General features: G+C 35.7%; 1 pseudogene; it reads right to left on the minus strand.

Moving 5' to 3' along the window:
• Nucleotides 1-3,635: 3,635 nt before the first annotated feature.
• On the minus strand, nt 3,636-9,287 carry LOC130027628 (hyaluronidase PH-20-like; annotated as a pseudogene).
• Between the last annotated feature and the right edge of the window lie 853 nt (nt 9,288-10,140).

The following is a 10,140-nucleotide window of genomic DNA, read 5'->3' on the forward strand; positions in this document are numbered from 1 at the left end:
ATGCCAGGGTAGCAAATACCTTACCATTTGCCCTGGTTGCATGCACAGTCTCTCATCGGGACCCTGCTTTTGGGGGTGCTAGGAAGTAAAGGCATCTGAGGTTTAGGTGACAGAACAGATGCCCAGGGGGGAAATATCACTGAGAGTCACATCACAAAAGCATAGCATATACTGTCTTCTTGTGTTTATACAAAAAGAACATTGCTCTGAATAAACTATGAGAAGGACTTAGTGAGAAGATGAAAAACAATATTTACAAATCAACAGAGCACAAAGAAAGAAGTTACAAATAAACACAGAGAAATGGGAGCACTGTGGTGGGATCAACCCAGTAAACCTAAACTACCTGAAGCTATGCAGGAAGGGCAAAACAGTGTTATCCTACAATTGGCCACCATCAAGAACTCATTTCTCCTAGACAGGAGTATAAAATGAGGCCCTCATGGCCATGTCATCAGACTCCGCACCAGGCTGTTTTAACTCAGGTCATCTCAGAGTGGGGTGGGGGTGGTCCTCCCTGCCTCAATGCACCCAGCCCAGGACGCCGACCTCCACTACCCTACCACTGACATGCTCCAGGATGCTTTCCAGACTTCAAGGCAGCTTTGACTTCATGAGACACATTATAGGACACTTTCAACCCTTTTTTCATAATTGCCACATCATATTTGATGTTGTTCAGACAGTAGGCAACAAATCATAGAGAGAAATATATAAATATATACATCTTGGAGAAGCTGGCAAGCAACCAAGAGTATCCCCCCCACACACAGGCAGAGCCTGGCAAGCTCCCTGTGGCGTATTCGATATACCAAAACCAGTAATAACAACAGGTGTTATTCCCCTGACACTGAAAGAGCCTCCAATTGTTGGGAAAGACAAGTAAGAAGAGGCTGCTAAAATCTCAGGGATGGGGGGAGTAGAGACATTACTGGAGCCTGCTCGAGTAAATCAAGAACAACAGCATGACAGTGATACAGTGATTTCTTTGTTTGGTTCCTTATACCATGTTGGACTCTTTTTTTAAATATTTTTAATTGCTTAGTTTATAAAGTAGTTCACAGTATTTGATGACATTTAATATTTAAACACCAATCCCACCACCATTACAAATTCCACCACCATATTTCAGGTGATTCCATCCCCAAACCCAATCCCAAAGCAGAACCAAAATAATATAATATTTTCCTGTAAGGTTGGGTGCCTCCTACTTTGAATACCATCCAATGTGTTGTAGTACGCTTGGACTATGAGTAGGGTGGGTCCTATGAATGCCCAGGGAATTTTCACACGTGGGTGAGGCCTGACCTGAGTGTGTGAAGAGTATCCTGAGCCTGGCAGTGTTTGGATTCTGGGGGCTTTCAACTGCTGGGGCTGCATCCCTTGGAGTGGGGAGGGTTGTCACCCGCCCTCCTCTGGGGTGCCCCAAGTGTTAAATCCTGGTGCAGAGTTCTGTGGCATGGCTTTGACGGGTGTCATGTAGGTCTCTGCTGAAAGAGAAGGGTATGTGTTCTGCATGGAGGCCAATTATGAGATTATCTGGCACCAGTCAGGGTTGGCTTATGGGTGTGACCCCTGAGTCACCGGAGATGGGGGATATGGGCAGAGGTTATACATTTCCAGTTTCCAGTCCTGTTGAACCCAGAATTCTCTGTCACAAAGACATGCAAACCTGTGTTTTCTGGGGGTTGGCCGCAACATGTGGAGAGCAGTTGTGAGCATGGCAGTGGTTGGGTTCTGGGGGTTTTTGGCTCCTGGGACTATATCCCTTGAGGCAGATGTGGTCTCACCCAGGCTCCTCTGGGGCGCCCTATGTGAAACAGCCTGACATGGGGTCTGGCGGCATGGTTATCAGTCCTGACTCCTTAAGGGTGAAACTGTGGTCTGAGTTAATTTTTTTCAGTACGGTTGATCTGTTTTACCAACACCATTTGTCAAAGAGGCTTTCCTTTATAATGTACCTATATTTTTTCAAAAGATTCCATGACCAGATATGTTCCAGAGTAAATGTCTTAGAACTCTTAATTCTACTGTATTGTTCTCAGTTTATCCTTGTCACTGAATTATGAGTTTTCATTACAATCATTTTGTAATATGATTTAAAGTTGGCGGGAATAAACAGATTCATATCTTCTTTTATCTAAAATGGCTTCATCTACTCTGGAGACTTATTGCCCTATATAAATTTTAACCGAACTTTGTCTATGTATATTTAAAAAGGTCATGGATATTTTATAGAACTATATTGAATCTTTAATATTGTGCATAAGATGGCCCTTTGGACAGTTTAAATCTTTCTGATACAGAACAGGGTATATGTTTCCATTTCTTGTGCCATCTTAAATTTTTTAGCCCTGACATGGTTTTTATTGTATCAGTCTTTTATTTCTTTTATTTGGTTATTTTCATGGTACTTAATTTTCTTGACATGGACTGTGAACGGAATTATTTTCTTTATTTTTATCACTATTCTATTCATTATACACATAGAAAAATGCCATTAATTTCTTATATTTGGTCTTTCAGCCTGCCACTACTAGAAAAAATGTAGATTATATACTATAAAATTGCCCTTAATATGATTTTGAAAAAAATCACAAGTGATTGTCCCTCATTAATCAGTAACAATTCAAAACTAATTTCATGATTAAAAAGCAATATCTTATCATTTCTTATTTAATCACCGTGACTTGCAATGTTATTCATGATTGGGTTTCAGATATAGAATTTTCCAACACCAATCCCTTCACTAGTATCCCCTTCCCTCCACTAGTGTCACAAAGAGCAATTTTTTTGGCTTGGTTTGGTTTGGTTTGGATTGTTTTCTAAATCAAACTATAGTTTGGAACAGCATAGTTCATAATCATGAAGAAATATAAAGTTCAATAATAACTATTTTTATCTGAACTAGCAAAGCATACTTAAATATTCTTAGTTTTCTTAAAGATTGCTTCACTGAAGTTATATGTAAAAATGTAAATAATATCAAAACCTGATACAGATAATAAAATGAATTAGCATAATGGGTCCAGTGAGTTGTTACATAGGTTAAGCGCTTTCTTGCATGCAGCCTACTTGGGTCTAAATCCCCAGTACCATCAATGGCTCCCCAAGCACACACAGGAATGATCTTTGATCACAGAGCAAGGAGTAAACCCTGACCGACTTCAGTTGTGCCTCCTAAAAAAAAATTGGTGTTGAAAACATAATTCTTTGCATTAAGGATTTCATTTATCGTAAATTAATCATAAATTTATTTATTTATTATAAGTTAATCATAAATTATAAAATATTTATCATAAATCATTTCATTTATGATTCATTCATATACATACAATTTCATTTATATTGTATTGAGTGAACAAATGGTCGGTAGTGTTTTACTGGTTAACACTCTGAAGCCCTTCTTGGAGGCTGTGGGAGATGACTTCCACTGAATATTCAGTCTAAGGAACCCATAGTCATCTTTTTCAGAAAAATATAAGTCAACATTGCAGATAGCATGAAAAATGACATATTGCTAAAAAGTCACAACTTGACGTTTTTTCCAATAAGAATAGGATCTTAGTCAACAGGGTCAGAGAGGTTCACATGCAAATATTAGCATTACATACATTAACGTAATTAATTCTTAGCTAAGAACTTGGCTGATTACAATCCATATTGGAATAACAGCGGCACTCAAATTTTGTAGCAAATTCTTTCTCATCTAGATTTGTAAAATTGTCATTCACTTTGGACTCTTTAATGTCCCCATTTCCAGTCGTAAATGTTTCTCCTTTCAGGTGAAGATAGTCAGCTGAGTTCCAAAGTTTCCTTTTACATATTCCTTGCCCTTTACAAAGAACTTGACTACACCTTTCGGCTGCTCGGGTAACATTCAGTAAGTAAGGATTTAGGACATCATTCAGGTAATTGGTTAGATTGTTGCATGAATCCTATAAATAAAAAGTTAAGAGTATCAACGGTGAAAGGAACATATATAAGAATGGATTTACTGTTTGAAGCATTTTCTAAACAATAACGAAAAGAGGGTCTGAGCAATATTACAGTGGGGAGGCCATTTGCTTTGCATGCAGCTGACCCAGTTTAATATCCAGCATCCCATATGGTTCCCTGAACACTGCTTGGAATAATTCCTAAGTTTTGACCCAGGAGTAATTCTTGTGCATCACTGGGTGTGATACACAAAACAAAATAAATGAATCAACTTTTTAAAACAACAACAAAAAGAGTATCAAAAATGAAATTCAGCCAGGGAGAAAATACTTCTTCCTTTTACTCTTAACAATAAAATTATTTTAAAGGTTTTTGAGAGCAATTTTAAGAAATTTAAGTGCCATTTAAAACCAGTGAATAGTTACATGATTGAGATTCAATATATTTTAATCTTGGTTGATCGATTGATTGATTTATCAGCCTTAATTTGGGTGAGGAAAAGTTGGCTTCATCCAGAGGAGAGACAGTACAGCAGGTATGGTGCTTCCCTTGTCCCCAGGTGATACATATCTGGTTCCCTGTATTGTATATGAACCCAAGCACTGTCTGAGCGATCTATGTGCACAAAGCCAAGGGTAAAACTTTCGCATGAAAGAGTGTGGCCCAAATCAGTGTATTTGATAGTTTGTGGGCTCTGTGTCTCTCATCCCAATTCTTTCTCTTTTTTTTTTTTTTGGATCACTCTCAGCTTTCCACTCAGGTATTACTCCAAAAATGCTCAGAGGACCATATAGGATTCTGAAGATTGAACCTGGACAAGCACGTGCAAGGCAAATTACCCTAATTACCCTACCCACTGTGGTATCACTCTGGTCCCACACTTCAAAGTTTTTTAACTGTATCATCTGTCAAGTAAGAATAGATACAGGTTATGTCTCTTAGGATTGTTGTAAAGATGACAGGATATAAATTATTATATTAAACTGCCTGTGTTTTACAAGGAACTACCACAATAATCTCATAACATGAAAAGGAAAGAAATTATCTACATGTCACAAAGAGATTACTTCCATCAATGCAATTCGACCTGGTATCACTGAAACTCAAGTTGCAAATTAACCAGGAACATAAAAAAAGTTCTTACGTCTATTTAATGCAGTATAGAAAAGTTATATTATTTTTTATTATCAAACTTGCAGTTATATGGTCACAAATTTGAAATACAAGCATAAGAATTGGAAATAGAGTAAAGTAGCAAAATTTCAGGCAGGGCTATAAGTAGAAATTAGTTAGCGTAGCAAAATCTAACAATTTGTATGGGATGCTGAGAATTCCCTGATCATAATTGCAGACTGTTATGTCAGAAAGAATGTAAAATAAATTAATGAGCTAATTCAGTACCCTAGCCTGCATTCAACTAAATGTGGAGTTGACATATTTGTTCCTTATTGCCTAAACTAAAAAATGATCCAGACTTGTTATAGCAAAATACCAAAACAGGTCATTTATACTGGTTAATCATAGAAATGCAGTCTCTTGAAAATGGAGGTCATATGTTTCAGGAAACATGAGTGATGCTTTCAACTATTTCTTAAATAGTTATACATTTTAGTTGATTTTATGACATAAAGAGATTCTGCAAATTGTTTAACAGGATCCTTTCTTTCAATTATTTTTTTCTGTTAGTTCTTTAGGCACTGTTTACATCTGAGTAATAAAAGTATGCAAAATAGTGGAAAGTATTGAAATTATCTTTATAAAGTTGCAAAATGAGGAACCAAGAGGTAGTATAGAATTTAAGAAGCTGCCTTAAATACAGCCATTCCTGCCTCAATTCCTGGCAATAATTATAGTCTCCAAGTATCATCAAGAATGAATCATGAGAATAGAGTCAGAAGGAATTTCTCAGCATAGTTAAGAGTAACCCCAAAACACAGAAACAAAGTTTCAAATTGAAGTTTACCTAATATTTCTTCATTTAAAAAGTGAAATTTTGTCTAGTTTATCTATGGGCATAAAAGACCAAAAAGTTCTTTACATCTTACATGACCCATTTTGTTCTTTAGATTTTCTGAAAAAAGTTCTGACTCTTGATGCCATAAGACTTTCTCCATAACACATATATCGCCATCATGTCTACTTCTATCAGTAAAGAAAAAGTTCACCTCCAAAAAATCTGTGTCCCCTATGACAACACTATTTTTGCATTGAGTCTAAAGTTTCAACTAAGTTTAATACATTGGAAAAATGAATTTCTAGTCTTGTCCCTTAGGTATGTTTTGAACATTTTCATTAATTTTGAAAACTAATTACCCTTGTATTGTTCTTTCAGGCCCAATTTAAATTAAAATAAAGCCTTTATGTTCCAAAAACACATAAATATTATCAATATTTTAAATTTAGATTATATTTTTGTACTTTTACATTTTTTTAGGGCTGCAGCAATAGCACAGCAGTAGGGCATTTGCCTTGCACGGAGCCAACATGACCGACTCGAGTTCGATTCCTCCACCCCTCTCGGACAGCCCCGCAATTGACCGAGAGTATCTCGCCCCCACGGCAGAGCCTGGCAAGCTACCCGTGATGTATTCGATATGCCAAACACAGTAACAACAAAGTCTCCAGTGGAGATGTTACTGGGCCTGCTCGAGCAAATCGCAAATCGATGAACAACGGGAGGACAGTGACAGTGTCAGTGACATTTTTTTAAAGTTTTGGGTCAACTCCGATGCTCAGTGGTTACTCTGTGAATATAGGAATTAGTCCTGCATTGCTGGGAGAACCAGTGGGATGCCAGGTTTGAAACCTGCATTTGGCCATGTACAACGCAAATGCTCTAACTGCTTTTCTACCTCTTTATCCACAACATTATGTTTTTTTATGTTACAGAATTCTATTACTCTTAGGCTAGACAGGTAGTACTGTCTATAATATGCTTGCCTTACATTCTGCTGACTCTTCAATTCCTGATACACATAGAGACCTTTGAGCCATTGGGAGTGATCCCTCAAAACATACTGAGTACATACACTGTGTGTGACAAGAGGGGGCAAAAAAATCCCAGAAGTGGCTCACTCTTGGATTTTCTAATGCATTTTAAATAACAAAGTAATTTTATCCTAAAAGTTGTACAAAGAAACCACTAAGCCCAATTTTACCCAAGAACATTATTTTATGACCTTTGCAATAAAATAATTTTGTTCAATGACTATGTATATGCATGCTCAGTTAAGAAAAATATAGGACTGTATTACAAACTAACAAGTGCATGTAGACTAGTGTCTTTTAAGAGTAAAAACAGAAGATTTCATTAAAAATTACTCAACAGAATGCATGAATTTTGAGATGGTAGAAGTGATTTTGCTGCTGAGTAGGAATCAAGTTCGGGAAATATCAGTTCCAGAATAAAGTCCAGAATCATATTATTTAATTCCAGACTCGAAAGAAAGAAAATACATTCTGCCTCTATAGAAATAAACAAAATTTACATGATTGGATTCCATAAAATATATTGAGCACCTCTGATGTGTGAGGATCATTGCACCATTTTTATTCCTCAGAATCAGCAAAAATATTAAAATTGACAATAGTTTTGCCCATTGCCTACAATTAGACTTACCTCACTTTTGCTGAAATTGAGGCTTCCCCATACTATAATTCCAGAGGCACCTAGAGCAATACTCTCACCAATAGTATTCATAAGATCAAACTGTCAAATATGATAGAAAGAAGTTAAACCAATTGGAACAAAATAAAAATTTTACACGTAGAACAGTAAACTAAAGTTAAGCAACAGATTCTACAATTATAATTTAAATCTTTCCTGATAACTTAATTTTATCTTTTAAAAGATACTGTCTTCATAAAACAAAAATCTTTTTCGATGTTCATTGTTCTATGGTCAAAAAAAGAAGATACACACATGGATTGCTCAGTGAATAGGTAAGATACTTGTTTGGCAAGATCGGACATACATTAAATCCTTGTACCCTGAGCATTTATAGGCTGTCTGTGGCAAGATAATTGGAAGGGGACAAAAACTATAAAAGAAGGAAGGAAGGAAGGAAGGAAGGAAGGAAGGAAGGAAGGAAGGAAGGAAGGAAGGAAGGAAGGAAGGGAGGGAGGGAGGGAAAACCACCAATAAAAGGAGAAACTCAAGATTAGAATAAGTTTCTGCATTATCAACAATAACTCTTTCTCGTTGGAAGCTTTATACGATAGAATTAAAAGTCAAATATTTTCGTATTTTATACTCCTATGATTATATGGTGAACTAGTTCTACCTCAAGTGTACTAAAATGTAAGTTTTACTCCCTTCACAAATGATGTTCAATTCCACTGAATACCAGCCAGAATACAATATCATGGTCCTTGGTTTGCATTGATTTTCTTACCTCAGAAAGAAATTCTCCGGGAGCATCTGTAAAATCCGGACGGACATACACAAAAACCGGAAGTGGGTTTTCAACACCATGCATTGCAGATACTCGAAAGGCTTCCTGGACCCGATTTCTGGCAAAGAGCGCAGCCCAAGGATTTGAACTTAAATTTTTATTCAACTTAATGGATGGGTAAAGAGCAGTGCTTTCATTCCACAGCCACTTGAGCTGATTGTTTCTTTTTTTTTTCTATTTCAAAGCAACGTCCATTATATTCCTTTTGCCTATACTGGTGATTGTAACAATCAGGGAAGAGGTAAAATCCCCAATAGTTCTTTGGTCTTAATAATTTTCCCAGTTTTAATGTCTCAAGCATGAAATCCTTTGCTTTCTCTTCAAATTCTCTTTTTGCTGTAGCGTTAACATTGATATTAAGACTTGAATTTCTTCGTATAACCAACTCAATAGATTTGTTCTGGTAAATAGTTTTTGAACCCCAATTTCTAGCCCATAGAGGTCTCCAATCTTCCCAGTCAATAACAGCCAAGCCTACAGAACCGTCTTTTATATAATATTTAATGTTTTTACCAACTTCTTCTAAATGAACTGTCAGATTTCCACACTGGGGAATACCTCCATTCACATCTTCATTAGTTCTCTATTTATGTGAGGATATAGACCAAGTCTATCCACATAAAACAATGTAACATTTTGTCCAGTGTTATTTTTAGTAGGATAACCTACAAATGAGTAGATGCTCAGATTTATTGTCACATTATATTCCTTAGGACATTTTTCAGTTGGAACATTCCATGCTAGGATGTAAGTAGTGTTTGGAATAATAGGAGATGCAGAATAAGTCATCGATAAGTAAATTGGAAACATAAAGAAGGTGAGCATTGCCAGAAATAATCCATTGAAACCAACAAAGCTGGAAAGGATGATACATTTGACCTCTAGTACTTTCATGATGAAAAATAACAATGGAAAAATGTCACCTATTCTGTGATCAATCATTTTATATATTCAATATTTGATGTGAGATAGTAACAGAAAACGATGATGATAACTGTGGTTCAATTTATTGTATTACTTCTTTCCTTCTATTTTAGCGGTGGTTTGCGAATTTCTCAAATATATCTGGAAAAAACACATATTAAGTCTATTTTTATCTATTATGCATTGTAAATTTTATCATACTCTGAAGATCAAGAATCATGACTTTGATGAAATATTTGAAGACTAAAATGTTTTTCTCCTGTTCATATATACACAGCATGTACTGTAACTCTAAAATAAATCAAGTCATTTCCTATATGAGCATTTGTCATTATACAGTTGATTTATATCCAAAGAAAAGATATTACTAATTAAGGGACTAGAATTATTATTAAATGCCTCTTTAACATATTTTAAGTAATCAAAATAATATTTGTATTTGTCTGATGACTTCTGAACTTAGTATCCACTAATAACTAAAACTATGAAAGTCACTATTTTTTTTAACACCAGCAGATTGCATTTTGCTTCCTCAATATAAGGTCAAAATCGAGTTCCTCAAACTATTTAATTATTTCTACAACTTATTTGTTCGGGATGTTAAGTTACTATAGTATTTGGATAATAAATTAAAAATATCAGATATTTGTTGTGACATTTCAGTAGAGCAATATAAATTTGAAAAACTCTGTGAAAATTGCATATGAAGGTGTTCTGAAATTGCGATCCTTATATATTGAGCTTTTACATTGAAAATGATTAAGACCCCCATTTCTGCTTATGGTGCGATAGAAGAGATTCTATGAAAAATATGGAGAGCAAC

This window comes from Sorex fumeus, unplaced genomic scaffold (assembly GCF_029834395.1).
Source record: "Sorex fumeus unplaced genomic scaffold, SorFum_2.1 ptg000037l, whole genome shotgun sequence".
Lineage (NCBI taxonomy): Eukaryota > Metazoa > Chordata > Mammalia > Eulipotyphla > Soricidae > Sorex > Sorex fumeus.